Below are 25,786 nucleotides of genomic sequence, written 5' to 3'. Positions count from 1 at the left end.
TTGTGCTACTGTTTAGATACTGTTATCAAAAAGTGGTATTGTCCTTGAGAAGTGCTTCATCTGTGCTATTTTAAATATTTCCTTTCCTTTTTTTCGAGCAAACAGGGATGCTAGCATTTAGTTATCCTCTTGTCTTTGCACAACAGGATCATCCTCCTCTCAAGAAGAATATGGAGTACGTGAAGTGACTAGTTCCGATTATGCCAGGATGAAGAAGCCATGTCTATCTTCTCATCAGAAGGAGCAGTTGAAGGATGGTTACATTACCCCCCACAAGACCAAACTAACTTCAGCTCAGAAGGACTGACAAATCTCCATTTTCTTGCTGTGATGCGCAAGTACAATGTTGTTCTAGGATTCTTTCCGGTGAGTTCCATTTTTCTAAAAGTGTGCTCTACATGGACCATGTAGGTGCCTGTTCAAACTGTCAATTCATAGTACAGTTTGCTTTATACTAATCACTTTTTTGTATTTGTGCAAACAGGGGTGCTCAGCTTGATTTCAATGGGAACTGCACAAAATGTTCATGAATACATCGAATCATTCATTTCCACCACAAGAAAGGAGGTGCCGATAAGTTCAAGGCGTTGCAACATATAAGGGCGAAATCATACAAGCTACGCGCGAATTTGGTTGATTTTGGTGGAACTGCACAAAAAGAACAGCTGGTTTATTTAGCACGAGGTGCCATGTCAATGTCCGAACTAATGGCAAACCCTGCACATTCCACAATCGTAAGCATTTGGTATTTTGGAATGGGATAACCTTGTCAAATTTTGCTCATTGATTTTAGCAAGAAGACGTGCGTTTGATATTTTTGAATGGGACGCCCTTTGCTGTCAGCAGCGTCGATCCATTTTTTCTTTATTCTTTAGTTGTGAAGTAAATATTGGCTCTGACATGTGAATCGCTGAGATGCATAATCATCGATTGTTTTGAATGTTCTCCGTGAATTGCCAGGCCTGTGTGTTTGATTGCAATGTACAGGAACGCTAAAAAGCTGCTCAAACTATTTATACTCCTTCTGTTCCTTTTTACTTCGCACATTGTGAAAGTGCATACTTTTTTCTATAAGGTTGGTCAAAGTAGAGATACTTTGACTGCAGACAAAACTTGTATGCAGACTAGAAAGGACCGGAGGGAGTACATGTGAAACTGCTGCAAACGTGGTGATCACCCTGGGAATAATGCTAGTACGTATTGTTTTGCATGTTCATCCAATGCCAGTGATACAAGAATTCGAACTAATCGAAATAAATTCATTCATACACGGTCGGATTTCATATAAACATGCCGGATTTCATTACATTTCATACATTCTTCAACTAAAAAGGGGTGTGTTGGAGGTATAATTAATTAACCGAAGCTACCCACCTGTGTCCGGCTGAGCCAAACAGAAGCTTCAGTGACTTAACTGTAGGTGCAGTTGCGTAACTGACATGTGGCCCAGATGCCTGTTGGGCCCACGTGTCAGTCAGCCAACTGCACCAGCAGTTAAGTAGAAGCAGCGTCCTTCTCCAACATAGTTCTTCGACTCCACGTCGCCGCCAAGAAGCTAACCGGCCGTCAGTGGTCAACCCGCCTAGCTTGTCATAGCGATTAGGGCAACTAGGAGCCCAATGATCAGGATCCCCACATGACAAACACCTTTCTTCTTGTCATTCTTCTTCTTGAAGTTCGTGTGTTGCACAGCCTTGTTCTTCCCATCAAACTTTGCTTTACCATCAAACTTGCCCTTGTTCTTGAACTTGTGGGGCTGGAAGTTCTTCTTCTGTACCAGATCGGCACTAGATCCTCCCTCAATTCCTCGAGCACGTGTGTCCTTTGCTCTCGCCTTTTCTTCCACATCAAGAGTGCCAATGAGATCCACGAAGGAGGAAGCTTACTGATGATACCTCTGGCAACAAACTTGTCCGGTAGCATACAACTGAAGTGCTCAAGTTCTCTAGCAAATGACTGTATCTCTTGACCTTGCTCAACCAAGGAGCGCTCTTCAATCATCCTGTAATCATTGAATTGCTCCATGATGTACAGCTCAGTGCCAGCAACCAGAGGGTAGCAGCGCTGGCCTTACTTGGACCCGAGCGGTGGCGACCTACCGTGTTCTACTCTTCCTCGTTTTCTGTGTGGCGCGGCCTCATTGGCAGCGGGGCGGGGCCTCAGCGGAGTCGGCGTTGTCCTCTGTCTCGTTAACGGCGGGCGGCGCCTCAGCGAAGCGAGGGAAATCCTCCCCCTCGTTGCCGGCAGGGTGGGGCCTCGGCGGTGTCCTCTGCCTCGTTGTTGGCGCCGCGGGGCCTCGGCGGAGCAGGGCCTCGTCGACGCCAGCGGATCGGGGACTCGACGGAGCCGGCATTGTCCTCTGTCTCGTCCTCGGTCTCGCCAAACAGCGCCTCGCCCGCTTCATCGCCCTCTTTGTAGGCGGCCGCAGCCTCCGCCACCTGCATGCGGTACCGCCAGCGCTCGAGGCGGCCCTCGCGAGCGGAGCGGTATGAGTCGAGCAGCGCCTCCTGCTCCACCCGCTCCGCGGCAATCTGCTCCTCCGCCTGCAGGTGCTCCTGGAGGAGAAGGTGGTTGTAGGCGGCGTCGGCCTGCGCCTCACGGAACTGCTCCTCATGCTTCTGCCTCACCGTGTCCATATATTGGGCACGGGCTTCGCCGATTGTCATGGTGCAATGCAACGGCGAGGATGGCGTGGAGGAGGGGGTTGGCGCCGGATCATCGACTACCATGTTCTCCATTGGGACGTCGTCGTCCTCCGGCTGCCTGCCGGCCGGCCAGTCGGCAGCAATGGCTGCCATCTCCTTGTGGTCCGTCGTCCGCCTGTCCCGAAGAGCGCTGGAGCGCGAGGAAGCCATGGTGGGCAGTAGTGGTGTGGACAGGAGAATAGGAACGGATGCGGATGATTGCGGCTATGGCCGGCGCAGCAGTTTATATAGCAATGGTGGGCGGCGGAGGCCAGGATCATCGGACACCTATGAGCAGCTGGCGCTGTATCAGACCATCCGTAGGGCCCGCGAGGCCCTCTCCGTCGTCCTTCGAGTTGTTGCGCTTGCCGTGGCGCCGCCATCTCGCATTGTCAACATGGTCAACGGACATGAGGATGAGGACATGACTTTACTTTGAGAGGATGACAGTGGGGACCCACCAGGGCCATAGCCGCACGTACGCAAGTGCCTCCTTATTAGTATATAAAACTATATATTTTTTGCTTCCTCCTGGTTTCCTGACATCACGGTCCCACACCATTGTCAACCTATGTAGTCAATAAACAAAAGAATTGCACAAGAAGTGGTCGACAGCTGGGACCAAGCAGCTCGAGCAGTATTTTTGTTTTTGAGGTGTGAGCACTACAGAGTTTTTCTTGAGCGATGTTTAGCCCAGATATTAATTTTTCTCCTCTGAACAACAACGAAAACATCGCTGCAGCTATTAACTGGGTGGGCTGTGGCCCCTCTAGCCCAGGCTAGATATCCAGGCCAGATATTAATTTTTTTCAAGCTGAAAATGGCTAGCCCAGCTATACTTTTTTTAGGAATACCCAGGCAAGGTCAAGTTGTTATTCTCCGCCTTGCTGGGCTGCAAATCTTTCCTAGGAGGGATGCATTAGGCTTAACAAGAAAATGGGCTTTAAGAAATAATAAATGGGATGTAATTATAAAAACTGGGCAGTAACTATAAAAAATGCACCAAACACGTAATTACTTTATAAAATATTATTTTTGGATGTTGAAAATTTTAATTTCATTAATTGTTGCGAGCGCAATGTTTCGTTGGATTTTTACGTAATATAAATTTATATTGAAATTGTATTTAATCTGACTAGAAATTTCGGGATAAAAATATTTCGGATCCCATCAAAATGTGGGAAATTTTTATTGAATTCTGTTTTGAACGGTTGGTTGAAATGGGTTGTACTTTTAACAAACTGTAAATGGGTTGTAGTAAATTCCATTAGAATTCAAAAATTGGCTGCACATTCTTACAAATCACAAATGGGCTATAAGTTCTCTGCCACACACTTGTGGCCTTACTAAGTTGACGCGTCCCCTCAAAAAAAAGTTGACGCATATGCAAGGCTTTGTCAACTTATAGTCAACACACGGTTCTACCAGCAGTGGCCATTGGATGTCCATTCAACGGATGTCGTGCTTCTTCTTCAATCTCGGATATTCTAGCTTCACCCGCCCAAAAAATGATTCCTCCCCCTGACATCTGGGGCGCACCATTTCGGAAGCTGGCCTGTGGGCCTACTAAGTTGACGCGTACCAAGGGCTTTGTCAACTTAGTCAATATAAACGATTCTAGCTACAGTGACCATACGATGTCCATCCAATGGCCGTCGTGCTTCTTCAACCTCTGGTCTTCTTGCTCCAGCCGCCCAAAGCAGTGCCAGTCATGCCGCCTGCTCCTGCCTCCCGTGGCTGGCTGTGCTGCCGCGCAGGCCTCACCGCCCCTACTACTCCCACCGCTGGCCAGGCCATCCCTCTAATCACCCACACCCCCTGTTATTCCGCAGCGACGACAGCCTCACATCGCAGCCGAACCAGTGAACCCTCGTACTCCTCTCCGCGCGGGCTTCCACTACCGCGTCTTCCCCGGCTCCGCGTCGTCCCCTTCCTAGGCCTCGCCGTCGTCCACCGCCCTGGTGCTCTCGGTGCGGCCTGGTCAACGTGGTCAAGGAACGGCTTCCATCGGACGTGGACTGTACGTGGAGAGGCTGATAGCTGGGTCCACGACTGTAGCAAGGAAGTGCCTCCTTATTACGCGGAAAATAATGATTCCTCCACCTGACAGCAGGGACCCACCGGACGGGCCGCCGTATTTCACAAAAAAACGTTTCCCCCTGACTGCTGGGACCCACCGGACGGGCCACCGTATTGCGTGAAAAAAACGTTCCCCCGCTGTCAGCTCGGAACCACCGGAAGTGCCTCCTTATTACGCACAAAAAAATGAATACTCCCCCTGCTGGTTGGGACCCACCTTGGTGGGAGGCTGCCTTGTTGGCCTACTAAGTTGATGGGGACGGAGTGCTTTGTCAACTTAGTCAATATGAATGATTCTAGCTCCAGTGACCGTACGATGTCCATCCAATGGCCGTAGTGCTTCTTCAACCTCTGGTCTTGTTGCTCCAGCCGCCCAAAGCAGCGCCGGTCGTGCCGCATGCTCCTGCCTCCCGTGGCCGGCTGTGCTGCCGCGGAGGCCTCACCGCCCCCTACTATTCCCACTGTTGGCCAGGCCATCCCTCTACTCACCCACACCCCCTATTATTCTGCGGCGACGGCAGCCTCACACCGCAGTGAACCAGTGAACCGTCGTACTCCTCTACGCGTGGGCATCCACTGCCGCGTCTTCCCCGACTACGCGTCGTCCCCTTCCTAGGCCTCGCCGTCGTCCACCGCCCTGGTGCTCTCGGCGCGGCGTGGTCAACGTGGTCAAGGAACGGCTTCCATCGGACGTGGACAGTATGTGGAGAGGCTGACAGCTGGGTCCACGGCCGCAACAAGGAAGTGCCTCCTTATTACGCGCAAAATAATTATTCCTCCACCTGACAGCGGGGACCCACCGGACGGGCCACCGTATTTTGCAAAAAAATGTTTCCCCTGACTGCTGGGACCCACCAGCTACATCTTCGCACGCAAGGAAGTGCGTCCCGGCAAAAAAACGATTCGCCCCCTGACTGCTGGGACCCACCAGCTACATCTTCGTACGCAAGGAAGTGCCTGACAGTCGGGACCCACCTGGTCGAAGCGTACATAGCGTTGTCATTCTGGTCGCAAACGTGTACGTACATACTGGTCGATGTAGAGGCGCGCACATGTCCTAGTAGAGGCGCGCACGTAGCATGTACACGTACGTACAATGGCCAGTGTGCAAGAAAGAAAATACGGCCATGTATGTACATACGGGCAGGGTCTCAAACGCCTACTCGCGCATACGTATGGCCAGGGCTCGTGTACATGGCTCGGTCGGAACGGAGAGACTGCGTCGTCGTCGTGTTCATGGGGAGCCAACCGGCTGGGTCGGGATGAAATGCGTCGTCGTGTTCATCCGGAGGGCTTGGACGAAACAGCCAATGGAAACGAGGCCTGGCGTACCGCAGAACGGAGGAAGCGGCCTTGTGTTGGAGCGCTACGGTCGAAACGGGGGTCCTGTTCATGGGGGGTGTGGCGTACCGCAAAACAGGACTCCACGGGATACTGTTCATCTCCACCGTCGACCCCCTCCAGCCTTCACGGGCTACTGTTCATACACCGTCGACCTCCTCCAGCCTCCACCTGCGACTGTTCATCAACGGGCTCCTGTTCATCCAGCCTCCACTGCGCGCTACTCCACCGACTACTGTTCAACCAACCCTCTCCACGGGCTCCTGTTCAACCACCCCTCCACGGGCAACTGTTCATCCAGCCCCCCACCATCTATTGTTCATCCAGCCCTCCATGGGGTGGTCCTGTTCATCCTGCCCTCCACGGGGTCCTGTTCATCCAGCCCCAACCGGCTCGATCGATCGGGGTCCTGTTCATCCAGAGGCAACACCACGGGGTCCTGTTCATCCACCCCCACCGGGAACTGTTCGTCCAAACCCCCCAGCAACGCTCACTGTTCATCCAGAGGCAGCATCGATCGGCTTCAGTTAGCAGTAGTAGCAAAGGAATCGCTCGGCCGGGTTCAGTTAACAGCCATAGATCGATCGCTCGGGTTCAGTAACGCGTAGCCTGCAGTGCAATCGCTCGGGTTCAGTTAGAGCCCAACGCCTCGCTCGGGTTCCGTTAGAGCCCAACTCCTCGCACCCACGCGCGTGCGTGTACGAGAGAAACGCGCATCGCTCGGCCCCGACCACCCACCGTAACCAGGAACACCCCGATATTTTCCTCGCCCTCGCTTCTACCATGGTTTTTTCCGTCATGGACGGCCCAAAGAATGTCATGCAGCTGCGTCTCCGGCCCGCCCAGGACGAAAAGCCCATTTTCTGTCATAGAAGTAGGACCCCACCACATCTATGATGATACCGGGTTTTGTCACAATTATCGTCATAGAAGTGTCATAAGTATGACAGAAAAAAATTCGTTCGGCCCAAAATGTCATGGATGTGTCTTTTTTTGTAGTGGATGCGGCAACTGGATGAACCTCACCTCAGGTTCGCGGCCAAGAGCGTGTACACATGCTATGAGATGCACAGGCGGATTGTTGACATGAGGAAGTGCCTCGTTACCCAAATCGACGAGCCCGGATCGAGCCACAAGAAGAGCAAGCGTCACAAGAAGTAGATGATGATCAGATGATCGTTTATGCTAGTTAATCATGCATGTAATATATAGTTTACTTTATTGGTGTGTGTGGAAATGTCATGTGTGTAGTAGCCACCTATGTAATTATGCATGTAATAGTTTACTTTGGTGTGTGCAAATGCCATGGTTGTATTAGCCACCTATGTAAGTGGATGTTTAATTTGGTTATGCAAGCATGTTCTTATAAGTGTGTGTATATATATCTTGTTGTTCTGTATGAAATCCCATCGCACAACACACACGTCTTATTAGCAGCAACCGTCTGTGTTCTTATCGGTCTTCAGAAACATTTCTGATTACAGACCTGTTTGCCACGTATCACACACATCTTGTTAAGTTGAACCGTTTCTGTTCACATGTCTCACCACAAATAGTTCATCCGAGTGAACCGCATGCCGTATATCGCACACACCTTTGATCTGGCTGACCGTTTCTTTTGTGTTGCCTAATCACAAACAGTTCATCCGAGTGAACCGTATGATGTGTATCGCACACGCCTCCATCTGGCTGCCCGTTTCTTTTGTTCCTCCTCATCGCAAACAGTTCATTGAACTGAACCATATGCCCTTCATCGCACACGCAACTAAAACCTGAACCGTATTTGATGCATCCGTCATCGCAAACGTTTTACACATTTCTGACGGTTTTCATACAACACCGTTTGCGATTATGGCATCACACACTGTTTCGTGAAGGCTCTCTGATCATAGTGTCGTGTTAGCAGCATCCTGCAGTAGTGTATGCCTTGATTGCAAATCACTTGGGGGCTTCCTATTCAATGAACATAGCTTTATTCACCCTTTTGATCGGCTTGGACGTCGGGTGTATTCACCAAAAATCTGGGTTATCCTGCCTTTGTATGTGTGCCACTCCGCCCAGGTAATCCTGGAATGACTCGTCGTACTCTTGACAGTCAATCTTATAAAGATCCTGAACTTGTCAAAGTTAAAACGGCGATCGGTCATGTGAGGCCCGGCTTATAGGTTTGAATAAAGGATTAACTCAGTGGTTGTGCGGCCCTTGAACAACACTTGATATTGAGGTTTGGCAGGCTATGAAAGCCTTGTTTTTCTGTTTTGCTATTTTATTTGAACATTTTTGGGTTCATCTTTTGTACCATATTGACATATGGCTTAAAACGATTCAGGCCATGTAGCGTTAATCTCTATGGGTCATATTTGAGCATATATGAGGTTTTTGATAACTCGGCCTGGCTTTGGACGATAAGTCACCAGTGTGCTTTGATTATGCGCTTGGAGTTCTGCGCTCTAAGTCTTTCGGATGTTAACCTTGCTGCATATGGCGTGGTAAGCCGGTAGTATGAACAAATTTCACAGGTATGTTATTTAATTGTCATATGAGTATGCGAGGTTTTGATAACCCCCCTGGTTATGGACTATACAGTCTCCAGCGGCTTTTATATGGGACATCATGACCCGCCCTGGGGTAAATCGCCAGGGCACATGTTATCTGCTTGTGTGCAGGGGGCATGATAATCTGGCCTGCATGATTGATTGATACTATTATAAGCATAAGCAGCGGATCTTCAACATCAGATTGGTGATTCAAGTGTTATACAAATAAACATGCATGATGGCATGGCAGATCATGGTTTTCATCTAGCCTATTACAAGGCATCGGATGGCCCAAAAGAATAAGTGTTTTGATGCACACATCATCCAATGCCGTGGATGATAAACTGGCCCTTGGATCAGTTGTCTTGGCCTTGGCGTGTTGAAGATTCCGGGTCATCTTGCACCGGCTCTTCTTCTTCGTCGTCTTCACCCGTTGGCTGGAAGCCAGATGTGGCCCAATTGATCCCAGACAAAGCTTTGAAAATAGCTTCATCGTCTATAAGGGTTGACGGGTCAATGTCAGGAGCAAAGGTGTGCTTACGTATTGGCCGGATAAGGTCCATGGCCTCATGAACCGGAGCTTTCACTTTTTTGTTCTCAACATCATAAACCGCTTGATACTTGGAAAGATCAGTCTCCTCAGCCAGTTTGCTTGCCAACGGCCGCATCTCCCTTACTATTTTGGTGAAATCATCGGCGCTGAAGAGAGACCCTATAGGATCGAAAGTATGTCTAGAGGGGGGGTGATTAGACTACTTGACCAAATAAAAATCTAGCCTTTTCCCAATTTTTAGTCTTGGCAGATTTTAGCAACTTAGCACAACTCAAGTAATCAACCTACACATGCAATTCTAAGAGTATAGCAGCGGAATGTAAAACAATTGCATATGAAGGTAAAGGGAGGAGTTTGAGGGAGCAAACACAATGTAGACACGGAGATTTTTTATCCGTGGTTCCAATAGGTGGTGCTATCGTACATCCACGTTGATGGAGACTTCAACCCATGAAGGGTAACGGTTGCGCGAGTCCATGGAGGGCTCCACCCACGAAGGGTCCACGAAGAAGCAGCATTGTCTATCCCACCATGGCCATCGCCCACGAAGGACTTGCCTCACTAGGGTAGATTTTCCCGAAGTATGCAATCTCCTTGCCCGTTGAAACTCCTTGGTTCAACTCCACAATCTTGGCGGAGGCTCCCAAGTGACACCTATCCAATCTAGGAGACACCACTCTCCAAGAGGTAATAGATGGTGTGTTGATGATGAACTCCTTGCTCTTGTGCTTCAAAATGATAGTCTCCCCAACACTCAACTCTCTCTCATAGGATTGGATTTGGTAGAAAGATGATTTGAGTGGAAAGCAACTTGGGGAAGGCTAGAGATCAAGATTTATGTGGTTGGAATGGAATATCTTGACCTCAACACAAGTGTAGGTGGTTCTCTCTAAGAAAATGTATTTTGGAAGTGTAGGCATGTTCTGATGGCTCTCTCCACGAATGAAGAGTGGGTGGAGGGGTACATATAGCCTCCACACAAAATCTAACCGTTACACACAAATCACCAAACTCGGTGGAACCGAACCAGAAAACTCGGTGAGACCGATTTAGTTCAAAATGTGAACGTTAGGATTTTCGGTGGGACCGATGTCATTAGGGTTTGGGCATAATGTAATCTCGGTGAGACCAATTACACAAACTCGGTTGGACCGATTTCGGTAATAAGCTAACCAGAGAGCTGGTCAGGCAAACTCGGTGGGACCGATTCGCTCATCTCTGTTGGACCGAAATGTTACGAAGGGGAAACAGAGAGTTTGCATTGCAATCTCGGTGGGACCGATTGCTCATCTCGGTTGGACTGAAACGTTACGAAGGGAAACAGAGAGATTACAATCCCATCTCGGTGAGACCGAGATCCCTATCGGTGAGACCGAAAAGACTAGGGTTTGTGGCAGTGGCTATGTCAAGTGAAATCGGTGGCGCCGGATAGATCAAATCGGTGGGGCTGAGTTTGACTTTTGGTTTGGGACATAAGTGGATATGAGAAAGTAGTTGAGGGTTTTTGGAGCGTATCACTAAGCATTTTGAGCAAGAAACTCATTAAGCAACACCTCACCCCCTCTTAATAGTATTGGCTTTTCCTATGGACTCAATGTGATCTTGGATCACTAAAAATAAAATGTAGGGTCTTGTGCTTTGAGCTTGAGCCAATCCTTTTGTCCTTAGCATTTTGAGGGGTCCACTTTCTTAACCCATGCCATGCTAATCATTGAGCTTTCTTGAAATATTTATCTTGAAATAGCATTAGCTCAATGAGCTATATGTTGTTAGGAATTACCAAAACCACCCAGGGATAGTTGCACTTTCAGACCCATCTTCTTTTCAACTTGGGCAACTAGTGGCTAGTTCTTCCGGGTCAAGTTCTGCTTGCCATGCCTTGCCCGGCTCAGTGCGGTGATGGCACCGGCTCTGGGGGCAGAACGCTTTAGTTCTTCAATCCTTTGCGGTAGCACAGACAGTTTCTGCAATACCTCCTTGATGAGTGAAGGTGGTTGCTTCTTATGGGAGATAGCAGAAATGGCCCGTTGAGCGCCAGTGTACAACTGCTCTACAAGGGTATATGCAGCTTTTAGCTTCATGCGCATGTCTGAGCCAAGGTGGGAAATTCTAGAGCCTGCATTACCATAGAGATTGATAAGCCGGTTGAATGATTGTTAAGGCACCGATGATGAAAGATTGAAGTACGGTATTACTTACCAAAGATGGCGGCTGTCATGCTATTGATTTAATGTTTCAAACTGGACAACTCGTCAGTCACCGGTTTAAGCGCAGTTTCAGCGTCTTCCGCTCTTTTCAACAGAGCTGCCTTCTCAGTATCCCATCTGGTTTTCTCAGCACTGAAGTCCTTTTTCAGCTTTTCAATGTTTTCCAAAGCAGTCTTCAGCTCTGATTTGGCCTTAGAAGTCTCAGATTGCTGGGTCTGAATGTTTTGCCTAAGATCGTTGACTTGGGATTCCTTCATATTTAATTCAGCCTGCAACATTCAAAAGATAGGCAACATTATGATCATCTTATTTGAAGTCCCAAGCACAATACAAGTATTTTACTTGGCACTTGGGGGCTAATGTACGTTGCTCTTTTTGAAGACAAATTTCTAATGACCCGGCTAAAATTTTCAATTAAAGCCGGTTCATGGGGGCTGCATATTTGTATTTTATTCATAAATATGATGATAAGTCCCGGCTTAGCCATGCTGATTAAGCCGGCCCTTGGGGGCTACATGTGCGAAATTGAGCACTACTATTTGAAGTCTCAGCTTAACTTTCCAGTTTAAGCCGGCCCTTGGAAGCTACATGCGTGAAATTGAGCACTACTATTTGAAGTCCCGAGTTAACTTTCCAGTTTAAGCCGGCCCTTGGGGACTACTCGTTCTGATTCAGCAATTACAAATTTTTATGGCATGTCTATAAGTTCAATCAGAGTATTCAAGTCTACAACATATTCAAGTGTTTCATATTCAGTAGACTTGGCGGCTGACAGATATATACTTATGTGAGAAGTTTTTGTTAGTGCTTACCTCAAAGCACTCCTTCATGAGGTTGACCAGGCCGGCTTCAAAAGTCATGGCTGGTGTGAAGGCGGTTCAGATAACCTGAGTGAATCTCCTGAGCATTGAACTGGGCATAACTTTCCAAGTCCAGTTTCCACTTGCCCTTATCAACAGCTGAAATTTCTTCTGTGGCGTTGTGCTTGGATAAGACGGTGGGGTTGCCTGGAGCTGTGCAAGCCATCCCGGTAACTATTACATCTTCAGTTTCATGAGCCGGCTGAGCAGGACTGGGCGGCTTAGCATTCTCCGGATCAACATTCATGGAGTCCATGGTGACATGGTGCTCCTCTGGCGGCGGATCATCCATGGCTGCTTCAGAAGTTTGATGCAAAGACTCAGACATTGTCTGCTTTCCAGGTCAGCAACCTTGGGATCTTCGGCCGGCTTATTAACTTTCAGCTTCTTGCTGGGTTTGGCCATAGCACTGAAAGTAAAACACATGATGAGATTAGTATACCAATTGAGTAAGGTGTCAAAGCAAGCAGGCTTAAGTATTCTCACCCAGGAACAGTCTTGAACAGAGGAACCTGAGTCCCAGTGGAATCAACAGATGAAGAGTGAGAGGTTTCCTGATAGTTTGAATCAGAAGGGTTAAGAAGTTGTCGAATAAGACCTGCCTCTGGAGAAGCTAAGTTGGAAATTTGTGAAACCTCTGCTCGGCGCTTGCGAGGAGCCGGCGTGTTGGGTAAGCCAGAGGAAAGAATCCCAACGCCACTGTTCTGGGTTGTGCGGCGAACTTCATGTTGCTGCTTCTTCAAAATAAAGTAGGGATCCAAGTAAGCTAAAGGGTGAGAAAACCTTACTTTCCAGCTCGCTTGACGAACTTCCTGTCTTGGCAGAGGTTCTGAGTCGGAGGAAAGGATAGTTACCTCTTCACCATCTGCATGGCTGCCTTCCACATCATCCTGATAGTAATCAATGTCAATAAGATGAACAAAGAATGAGCCAAGGGAGTCAAGTTCTACCTCCGACTCATCATCTAGAGTAAAATGATCAGTTGCATCTACCTTCTTTTTGGCAGGCTTCTTGGTCACCTTGTGCTTGTTTCTGGCTTTCTTGGCCAGCTTATCTTGGAGTTTTTTGTTCCAAAAGGGAGAGTCAGCCTGCAAAAGTTCAAATAAGAATGGGAAGGCAGATTGACAGTTAATGAGTAAAATAGAAATGACTCAAAAATACTTACAGCTGGAGGTTTGTTAAGGGTGCAGAAAGGGTTTAAGCTCGTCTTGCTACAATCTTCCAAGCTCTCGTTGAGCAGAGACTTGGTCATATTATTGATGTCATCATCATCCAGTTCTATCTGGCAGTGGCGTTGAGGATCTTTGACATCACCAGTATACTCGCACATTAAGCTGGATCGGTGGCTTAAGGGCAAAATTCTCCATGCGACCCAACATCGAACTAGGTCGATTCCAGTCAAGCTGTTGGCCATTAAGACACTGATATTTGAGAAGGTGAGCACATGTTTGGCCCGTTCTTCTGTGCTAATCCGTCCTGGAAGATGATGTCTGTTGCTAAGCCGGTTTTCACGATAACCCGGCAGTGGATTTTCACCCTCTGGAGATGTGTTTTAACAGTAAAACCAAGTCTGGTTCCAGTCCTTAGGATGACTGGGAGGCGCGGAGGCAGGAAAAGTGGCTTATTTCCGCCTCTGAATTAAAAAGCCACCTAATTCTAGGTTGGGCCCGTCTGTGAACTCAGTCTGCCGGTTTAAGTAATAAAATTCCCTGAACAGTTCCACAGTGGGATCCTGTTGAAGGTATACTTCGCAAAACACTTGAAAATTGCAGATGTTTGAAACAGAATTGGGCCCGATGTCTTTAGAATGAAGCTTGAAGAAATGCAACACGTCACGAAAGAATTTTGAGCCAAGTGGGGTAAACCCCCGGAGCATATGGTCAGTAAAGACAATGACTTCGCCTTCTTTTGGCTCAGGAGTGGTCTCTGCTCCTGGGGCCCTCCAATGGATGACGTCTTTTGCAGCCAAGACGCCCACTTGGACATGCTCATTTAGCGTTTGCTTGGTAACATGGGAGGCAACCCAGTTGCATGAGGTGACAGTCTTGGTCATTTTTGCGGATGAAGGCCTAAAAAGGAAATATTGCCGGTTTAAGATTATGCTGTTAAGCCGGCCAATGATCAAAAAGTAAGTTCTATAAAGGTTCACATGATTAAACCGGAAGGCAGTGCCGGGTTATACAAATTGTGAACACATATTGGTGGCTTAACAAGGGGACTAATGCTATATGGTGGGTTACGACTTATGGTATGAGCCGCCCGCACATTTGCAGTGCAACAGATCTAAAAGTGAATTTTTTGCTAAGTGATGGACAAACAGATTTCACATGGTGGTGCTATGGTTTTGGATCTGCAGTAGCTCAGAAAATAAAATAAATTCTAAACCTAAGGTGGTGGCAGCAGAGGAACTCGTGTGCTCAGATGAGATTTTGGTACAGAGGGAGGATCTTCTTTGATTGAAAAGGGATGTTGAACCGCTACCGCAAAATTTTGGTACCATATTCAGATCAAACTACATGATTTAGAGAAGAAAATAAGGAACAGTGAAGAACACCGACAAACGGTGAAAGCCCTAATGCAGATCTGCTATGGGAAAGGAGAATACTTACTAACGTTGACGAATAGTCGAGGTGTGCCGCAGTGCTCTGGTCCGATCAGGTCGATGCAGCGGCTGGAGTTGAGGACGCTGGACGGAGACAGCGGTGGCAGAGCTTGGGCTTGCTAGGGCATCGCGAGGAGGAAGACGAAGACGAGGGGGGCAAGGTAAAAAATGAAAAGAAGGACCCCCCCCCCTCCCTATTTATAAGGCAGTGGATAGATGGCATGCGTGGGAATCGAGGAGGTCGGAAAAATGGACTATAAGGGCGCCTCGATTTTCGAAGATTCATTAAAAGAATCTATTGAGATATTATGGGCTTGCGCGTAATTAATGCGCCTAATGTCATGGAGGGTTACCATGGTTCTGTCAGCTGACGTCATGGAGGGTTATAGCAAGTTCATGAAAGTTGACGATAGAAGATTCTGCTAAAGACAAGTGTTGAAGATTGATGTGAACAAGTTCATATCAACCTGGGGCCTAATGTTGGGGATATAACTACTGGGTATGACCCGCCAGGAGGGGCCGGGTCATGCCACTGGAGGCTTAAGATGAAGAGGCCCAATAATATATGAAGATGGCGGTTCACAGAGAGAGCTTACTGAAGGCCCAAAGACCTAGGGACGACTTGAGGCCCACGGGTGTGAGCCGCCATATGTTTAAATTGTATTGTAAGGCAAGCTTAGTTAGATACCGAGCCGGACACGTTTTATATGAGCCGGCCGGGACTCTGTAAGCCGCCGAGCATCAACCTGTATATAAAGGGGTGACCCGGTAGTGGGTTAACTAAAGAAACAACTCATCGAGAACTAGGTCAAGCATATTTGCTCCCAGGTAATCGAAACCCAAGCAATACAACCAAAAGCAGGAGTAGGCTTTTACCTCTTTGAGAGGGGCCAAACCTGGGTAAACTCTCTGTGTCCTTTGTCCCGTTTAACCCCTTCAAGCTAACCTAGCTGTGATGGCTCCACACCTAAGTCCTTTTGCTAGGACATCTGCCGTGTAAAGTCCACGACACTTGATCTTATTTTACTTGTTGGGAGCTTTCCCGTGTAAATAGTTTTCTCGTTTTTGCTTTTCCCTTTTATTTGCTTGTTCAAGAAAAACCAAAAACTCTAAAAATATTTCTGTGTGTTTCTCTAAATTTCTTTTATTGAGTCGTACCGAGGAGAGGACCACGATGAAAATGTTGAGTGGCTCTCATATGCATTATTGTTGATCTAACAAAGAGCCCATTTTACCTTGTCTTCTCCTGTTCAACAATTTTTTTGCAGATTCCAGCTTAGTACACGGCACTCTTGCACTATTATTATTTTCATATCGTTCGGTCATGCAAGTGAAAAGCAATAATGATGATATTTGATGAACTGGTCGTGGCAGAGAGAAACGGGTAAGAACTCGACGAACAATACTCGACTTATTCTGTTTTTGTAAATATGTTTAACCTAGTATCCATGATTCAGCCTATTATGATCAAACATGTTTGCAATGACAATTAGAGATTATAGTTTCTCATGCCATGCATAAGTAGCTAGGAGTGGATAATGATTTATCTTGCATGTCAACATTGCGTTAAAATGATTGTGATGTAGTATGATGATATGGTATCCTCCTCTTAATGTTCGAGTGGCTTGACTTGGCACATGTTCATGCATGTAGTTGAATCAAAACAAACATAGCCTCTATGATATTTATGTTCATGGTGTTCATATCCTACTAATGCTAGTATCAAATGTTACTTATGCATAATGCATGTTCATGACCGTTATTGCTCTCTAGCTGGCCGCTTCTCAACCTATTTGCTAGCCTTCGCTTGTACTAAGCGGGAATTCTGCTTGTACATCAAAAACCTTAAACCCAAGTTATTCCAGATGAGTCCACCATATCTACCTATATGCGGTATTACCCTGCCGTCCTAAGTAAATCTGCATGTGCCACCTCTAAAAACTTCAAATAAATATCCTTTTTGTGTGCCTGGATTGTTCATAGAACGACAAGAGGTAGTCGGTATCCTCCATGCTAAGCGGATTAATCTCAAGATGAGTGTTTATTCACTCGGCATTGCACGAGAGGGGCGGTAATAGGGATTCCCAGTCCCAAATTGCAAACAGAAAAGAGCTTACAAATAATCAAACAAAAACTCCTAAGGAGTCATAACCTTTACTTTTATCACTTGGGAACCGCCGCTAATATGTTTAGCATGGAAGATATTGATAACTGATGGTCGCGAAGAAAACAAGAAGGTGCACCTCTCAAAATTTCATTTACCTTTGTTTTAAAAACTTGAGCTCTAGCACCTCTGCAAATCATTGCTTCCCTCTACGAAGGGACTATCTATTTACTTTTATGTCGTGTCATCACCTTCTAAAATAAGCGCCAGAACCCTTCGGTACTCCTTAACTCGGAGATACTCCTTCGGTACTACTTGGCTACTACTTGAGATCTTGTTTGCTGGCCGGGCCCTTCCATGAGTTTAGATCTCTATGTGAAGAAGGGCAATGCCGCTTGTAAAGCTCTTTCGTCGAGTGTGCAATCCCTAATGGTAGGCAACTTTGCTACCCGAGCATCTCTTTCTTATTAAGAACCTAAGAGTACTGCTGTCATGCTCATGCATTGTGTGTAGCTAATGTTGGGTGCATCATGACTGGATCTTTTCTACCATGAATTACAATGTTTAGTAGCTGCTTGAACTTTGGAGGTGCTCTGCATTTATGTTTTGCGGTCTCAGAAAGGGCTAGTGAGGTACCATTATTGCCATATTATATCATTGTTGTTTTGACAACGTGTTGTTGTTTGAGATATCATATTGTTGCTCGCTAGCTGATTATGTCATTGATATGAGTTAATATAATTTTTAAGAGTTATTGTTGACATGGTTAGTTATAATCTTGGCTGAAAACCTGGGTGCTGTTTAAGCTTATTTATGCAAACAAGAGCAAAAGAGTTCATAAAATTTTTTCTTTTTCACTTTCAGTTTATCAACTGAATTTCTTGAGGACAAGCAAAGGTTTAAGCTTGGGGGAGTTGATACGTCTCCGTCGTATCTACTTTTCCTAATGCTTTTCCTCTTTTTTTGGACTCTAATTTGCATGATTTGAATGAAACTAACCCGGACTGACGCTGTTTTCAGCAGAACTACCATGGTGTTGTTTCTGTGCAGAAATAAAAGTTCTCAGATTGGAACGAAACTTTGCGAGGAATTTTTATATGAATAGAGAAAAATACTGGAGCCAAGAACCACCGAAGGGGGCACATGGGTGGGCACAACCCACCAGGGCGCACCACCCCCTCCAAGCATGCCCAGGTGGGTTGACCCCACCTGGTGGCCCCGTAGACCTTGAAACCGATGCTATAAAATCCTATTTTTCTAGAAAAAATCAGGGAGAAAGAATTATCGCGTTTCACGAGACGGAGCCGCCGCAGTTTCCTGTTCTTCATCGGGAGGCCAGATCTGGAGTCCGTTTGGGGCCCCGGAGAGGGGGATCTTCGATCTTCGTCATCACCAACCCTTCTCCATCGCCAATTCCATGATGCTCCCACCGGGACTGAGTAATTCCTTCGTAGGCTCGCTGGTCGGTGAGGAGTTGGATAAGATTCATCATGTAATCGAGTTAGTTTTATTAGGGCTTGATCCCTAGTATCCACTATGTTCTGAGATTGATGTTGCTATGACTTTGCCATGCTTAATGCTTGTGACTTTAGACCCGGGTGCCATGATTTCAGATCTGAACCGTTTATGTTATCACCATTATATTTATGTTCTAGATCCGATCTTGAAAGTTATAGTGACCTACAACGTGTTATGATCCGGCAACCCCGGAGTGACAATAGTCGGGACACTTCCTGGTGATGACCGTAGTTTGAGGAGTTCATGTATTCACCGTGTGTTAATGCTTTGTTCCGGTTCTCTATTAAAAGGATGCCTTAATATCCCTTAGTTTCCAATTGGACCCCGCTGCCTCGGGAGGGTAGGACAAAAGATGTCATGCAAGTTCTTTCCATAAGCACGTATGACTATTTACGGAATACTGCCTACATTATATTTATGAACTGGAGCTAGTGTCGTATCGCCCTAGGTTATAACTGTCACATGATGAATATCATCCAACAAATCGCCGATCCAATGCCTACGATTTTCCTACATATCGTTCTTGCTAAGTTACTACTGCCATTGTTACTACTGCACTTGCTACAAAATCACTGCTATCACTGTTACCGTTACTATTGCTGTTGCTACTACTGTCAAAACTATCATATTACTTTGCTACTGATCACTTTACTGCAGATAATTAATCTCCAGGTGTGGTTGAATTGACAACTCAGCTGCTAATACTTACAAATATTCTTTGGCTCCCCTTATGTCGAACCTATAAATTTGGGTAGAATACTCTACCCTCGAAAATTGTTGCGATCCCCTATACTTGTGGGTTATCATGCACCTGCACAAACAATCAAACACTTGCACCCAACGTGATAAAGGGGTTGCCAATCCCTTCACGGTCACTTTCAAGGATGAGATCTAATAGAGATAGATATAAAATATTACTAAAATGTAAAACAAAATAAAAGCAAATAAAACTCAGCGAGGTATTTTTGGGTTTTTGGTTTATAGATCTGAAAATATAGGATGGAAAATATATCCGGGGGACATAGGTTTCACTAGAGACTTCTGTCTTGAAAGAAAACATACGATGGGTGAACAAATTACTGTCGAGCAATTGATAGAAAAGCGCAAAGTTATGATGATATCCAAGGCACTGATTATGATTATAGGCATCACGTCCATGTCAAGTAGACTGAAACGATTCTGCATCTACTACTATTACTCCACACATCGACCAACTCCTGCCTGCATCTTGAGTACTAAGTTCATAAGAACAGAGCAACGCTTTAAGTAAGATGAAATGATGTAGAGGGATAAACTCAAGCAATATGATGAAAAACCCATCTTTTTATCCTTGATGGAAACAATACAATATGTGCCTCGCTACCACTACCGTCACTAGGTGAGGACACCACAAGATTGAACCCATAACTAAGCACCTCTCCCATTGCAAGAAAAACCAATCTAGTTGGCCAAACCAAACTGATAATTCGAAGAGAAATACAAAGATATTTAATCATGCATAAAAGAGTTCAGAAAAGACTCAATTAATATTCATAGATAATCTGATCATAAATCCACAATTCATCGGATCTCGACAAACACACCGCAAAAGAATATTACATCGGATAGAACTCCAAGAACATTGAGGAGAACATTGTATTGAAGATCAAAGAGAGAGAAGAAGCCATCTAGCTACTAGCTATGGACCCGTAGGTCTATGGTAAACTACTCACGCTTCATTGGAAGGGCAATAGGGTTGATGTAGAAGCCCTCCGTGATCGAATCCCCCTCCGGCAGTGTGCCGGAAAAGGCCCCAAGATGGGATCTCACGAGAACAGAAGGTTGCCGTGGCGGAAAAGTATTTTGTGGCCTCTTCTGGTGGTTTGGGACTATTTTAGGATTTATAGAGCTGAGAGGGAGGTCGGTGGACTCCCGAGCGGCCCACAAGCCAGGGGCGCCTCTCCTAGGGCGCGCCTTAAGGGCTTATGGATTCCTCGGGACTCTTTTGGCACTCTCCCCAAGTCTTCTAGGTGTCTTCTGGTCCAAGAAAAATCATCGCGAAAGTTTTATTCCGTTTGGACTCCGTTTGATATTCCTTTTCTATAAAACTCAAAAACAAGGAAAAAACAGAAACTGACACTAGGCTCTAGGTTAATAGGTTAGTCCCAAAAATAATATAAAATAGCATATTAATGCATATAAAACATCCAAAACAAATAATATAATAGCATGGAACAATAAAAAATTATAGATACGTTGGAGACGTATCAAGCATCCCCAAGCTTAATTCCTACTCGTCCTCGAGTAGGTAAATGATAAAAACAGAATTTTTGATGTGGAATGCTACCTAACATATTTATCCATGTAATTTTCTTTATTATGGCATGAATATTCAGATCCATAAGATTCAAAACAAAAGTTTAATATTGACATAAAAACAATAATACTTCAAGCATACTAATAAAGCAATCATGTCTTCTCAAAATAACATGGCAAAAGAAAGTTATCCCTACAATATCATATAGTCTGGTTATATTCCATCTTCATCACACAAAGTATTTCATCATGCACAACCCCGGTGTTAGCCAAGCAATTGTTTCATACTCTTATGTTCTCAAACTTTTTCAACGTTCACGCAATATATGAGCGTGAGCCATGGATATAACACTATAGGTGGAATAGAATATGGTGGTTGTGGAGAAGACAACAAGAAGGATAAAGTCTCACATCAACTAGGCATATTAACGGGCTATGGAGATGCCCATCAATAGATATCAATGTGAGTGAGTAGGGATTGCCATGTAACGGATGCACTAGAGCTATAAGTGTATGAAAGCTCAAAAAGAAAATAAGTGGGTGTGCATCCAACTTGCTTGCTCACGATGACCTAGGGCAATTTGAGGAAGCCCATCATTGGAATATACAAGCCAAGTTATATAATGAAAAATTCCCACCGGTATATGAAAGTGACAAAATACGAGACCCTCTATCACGAAGATCATGGTGCTACTTTGAAGCACAAGTGTGGAAAAAGGATAGTAACATTGTCCCTTCTCTCTTTTCTCTCATTTTTTCTTTTTTTGGGGGCTTATTTGGCCTCTTTTTTTATTTGGGCTTCTTTGGCCTCTTTTATTTTCTTTAAAGTCCGGAGACTCATCCCAACTTGTGAGGGAATAATAGCTTCCATCATCCTTTCCTCACATGGGACAATGCTCTAATAAGGATAATCATCACACTTTTATTTACTTACAACTCAAGAATTACAACTCAATGCTAGAACAAAATATTACTCTATATGAATGCCTCATGCATATGAGAACAATATGACAATGATGGTGCGTGTCATAATAAACGGAACGGTGGAAGTTGCATGGCAATATATCTCGGAATCGCTATGGAAATACCATAATAGGTAGGTATGGTGGCTGTTTTGAGGAAGGTATATGGTGGGTTTAATGCACCGACGAGAATTGTGCGGTACTAGAGAGGCTAGCAAAGGTGGAAGGGTGAGAGTGCGTATAATCCATGGACTCAACATTAGTCATAAAGAACTCACATACTTATTGCAAAAGTCTATTAGTTATCAAAACAAAGTACTACATGCATGCTCCTAGGGGGAGGGTTGGTATGAGTTAACCATCGCGCGGTCCTGACCTCCACACAAAGGATGGCAATCAAAAAATAAATCATGCTCCGACTTCATCACATAACGGTTCACCATACGTGCATGCTACGGGAATCACAAACTTTTTACACAAGTATTTCTACCAATCCACAATAACTCACTGGCATGACTCTAATATCACCATCTTTATATCTCAAAACAAATGCAAGGAATCAAACTTCTCATAGTATTCAATGCTCTTTATATGAAAGTTTTTATTATATCCCTCTTGGATGCTCATCATATTAGGACTAAATTCATAACCTAAGCAAATTACCATGTTGTTTAGAAACTCTCAAAATAATATAAGTGAAGCATGAGAGTTCAACAAATAAAGCCATCGTCGTGCTCTAAAAAGATATAAGTGAAGCACTAGAGCAAATTACCTAGCTCAAAAGATATAAGTGAAGCACATAGAGTATTCTAATAAATTCACGATTCATGTGTGTCCCTCTCAAAAGGTGTGTGCAGCAAGGATGATTGTGGCAAACTAAAAAGCAACGAATCATATCATACAAGACGCTCCAAGCAAAACACATATTATGTGGTGAATAAAAATATAGCCTCAAGTAAATTTACCGATGGATTGAAGACGAAAGAGGGGATGCCATCTATTGGGAAACATTGCATTGAAAACAATTTTTTTCTACGCACACGCAAGATCTATCCATGGAGATGCTTAGCAATGAGAGGGGGAGAGTGTGTCTATGTACCCTTGTAGACCGTAAGCGGAAGCGTTTAGTAACACGGTTGATGTAGACGAACTTCTCGCGCTCCAACCGATCAAGTACCGAACGTACGGCACCTCCGAGTTCTGCACACGTTCAGCTCGGTGACGTCCTCCGCCTTCTTGATCCAGCAAGACTGCGAGGTAGTGGATGAGTTCCGACAGCATGACAGCGTGGTGACGGTGATGGTGAGGTGATCTCCGCAGGGCTTCGTCTAAGCACTATGAAAATATGACTGGGGTGTAAACGGTGGAGGGGCCGCCGCACACGGTAAGATTATGTTCTGGTGTGCTAGGCGCCCCTCCCTCATATATATAGGTGGGGAGGGGAGGGAGTAGCCAGGAGGGCGCCCCAAGTATGCCGAATCCTACTTGGGGTCTCCTCCCACGTGCGCCCCCCTGCCATGTATAGGTGCGGGGAAAAGGCATGGGAGGGAGGCGCCCCCTTTTCCTTTCTCCCATGAGAAGGGACAGGCGGGTGGGTTAGACCTCCCCCTTTCCTTCCCTAGGGCTATCCAGCTCGAGAGAGGGGCGCACCAGCCCCCTGTGGGCTGGTATGTCCCCTCCTTGGCCTATTAAGCCCATACACCTACCGGGGGGTGTCCGGAACCCCTTCCGGTGACCCGATGACTACCCGGTGCATTCCGTAACTCTTCCGGTGTCCGAATACCATCGTCCTATATATCATTATTTACCTCTCGACCATTTTGAGACACCTCGTCATGTCCAAGATCTCATCCGGGACTCCGAACAACATTCGGTCACCAAATCATATAACTCATATAACACTATATCGTCAACGAACGTTAAGCGTGCGGACCCTACGGGTTTGAGAACTATGTAGACATGACCGAGACACCTCTCCGGTCAATAACCAATAGCGGAACCTGGATGCTCATATTGGCTCCTACATATTCTACAAAGATCTTTATCGGTCGAACCATTATGACAACATACATAATTCCTTTGTCCATCGGTATGTCACTTGCCCGAGATTTTACCGTCGGTACCTCTATACCTAGTTCAATCTCGTTACCGGCAAGTCTCTTTACTCGTTCCGTAATACATCATCTCATAACTAACTCATTAGTCATTTGCTTGCAAGGCTTCTTATGATGTGTATTACCGAGAGGGCCCAGAGATACCTCTCCGATACTCGTAGTGACAAATCCTAACCTTGATCTATGCCAACTCAACAAACACCTTCGTAGATACCTGTAGAGCATCTTTATGATCACCCAGTTATGTTGTGACGTTTGATAGCACACAAGGTATTCCTCCGGTATCCTGTAGTTGCATAATCTCATAGTCGAAGGAATATGTATTTGACGTGAAGAAAGAAATAGAAATAAACTGAACGATCATTATGCTAAGCTAACGGATGGGTCTTATCCATCACATCATTCTTCTAATGATGTGATCCTGTTATCAAATGACAACACATATCTATGGTTAGGAAACCTTAACCATCTTTGATCAACGAGCTAGTCTAGTAGACGCTTACTAGGGACACAATAGTTGTTTATGTATTCACACATGTATTTAGGTTTTCGACCAATACAATTCTAGCAGGAACAATACACCTTTATCATGAATAAGGAAATATAAATAACAACTTTATTATTGCCTCTAGGGCATATTTCCTTCACCATCCGGGGCATCCCCAAGCTTAGATGCTTGGTTGTCCTTGAATGTTACCTTGGGGTGCCTTGGGCATCCCCAAGATTAGGCTCTTTCCACTCCTTATTCCATAGTCCATCAAATATTTACCCAAAACTTAAAAACTTCACAACACAAAACTCAACAAAAACTCGTAAGATTCATTAGTATAAGAAAAGCAAATCACCACTTAGGTACTGTTGTGAACTCTTTCTAAATTTATAATGGTGTTATATATACTGTATTCCAACTTCTCCATGGTTCATACCCCCCGATACTACCCATATATTCATCAAAATAAGCAAAAACATAATAAAAACAGAATCTGTCTAAAAATGAACAATCTGTAGCAATCAAGAAACTTCGTATTCTTCTATAACTCCAAAAATCCTGAAAAATTAATTTGTATATCAATCTTGTGTAAAAAATTCAGAACCATAGCACGTTCTAGTGAATTATTAAAATTCTGCTACTGGACACAAAAGTTTCTGTCTTTCAGCAAAATCAAATCAACTATCACCATGGATCATCCCAAAGGTCTTAATTGGCTTAAACACTAATTAAAACATAGAAACACCTCTAACCAGAGACTAGAAGATATATTTTTCATAAAAACAGAAAAGAAAAAAATTGGGTTGCTCCCAACAAGCGCTTTTCTTTAAAGCCTTTTAGCTAGGCATTGATAATTTCAATGATGCTCACATAAAAGAGAAGAGTTGAAGCACATAGAGAGCATCATAAAACACATGACAAACACATCTAAGTCTAACATACTTCCTATGCATAGGCATTTTATAAGCAAACAAATTATCAAGTGAAGCAAAAACTAGCATATGCAAGGAAGAAGAAAGAGACAATAGCAATCTCAACATGAAGAGAGGTGATTTACTAACATGAAATTTCCACAACCATATTTTCCTCTCTCATAATAATTACATGTAGGATCATATTCAAAATCAACAATAAAGCTATCACATAAATTATTCTCTACATGATCCACATGCATGCAAAGTTGACACTCTTCCGAAATAGTGGGATTATCATTAACTAAAGTCATGACCCTTCCAAACCCACTTTTATAAAAAAAATCATAAGATTGAATATTCTCCAAATATGTGGGATCTAAAGTTGACACTCTTCCAAACCAACTTCCAATATTATTGCAAACATTATTATCAATCTTATATTCATCATGGGGCTTAAATAAATTTTCAAGATCATAAGAAGAATCCCCCCAATCATGATCATTGCAACAAGTAATGGACATAGCAA

Source organism: Aegilops tauschii, chromosome 4 (assembly GCF_002575655.3).
Source record: "Aegilops tauschii subsp. strangulata cultivar AL8/78 chromosome 4, Aet v6.0, whole genome shotgun sequence".
Lineage (NCBI taxonomy): Eukaryota > Viridiplantae > Streptophyta > Magnoliopsida > Poales > Poaceae > Aegilops > Aegilops tauschii.
Note: the sequence above shows the minus strand (reverse complement) of the source record.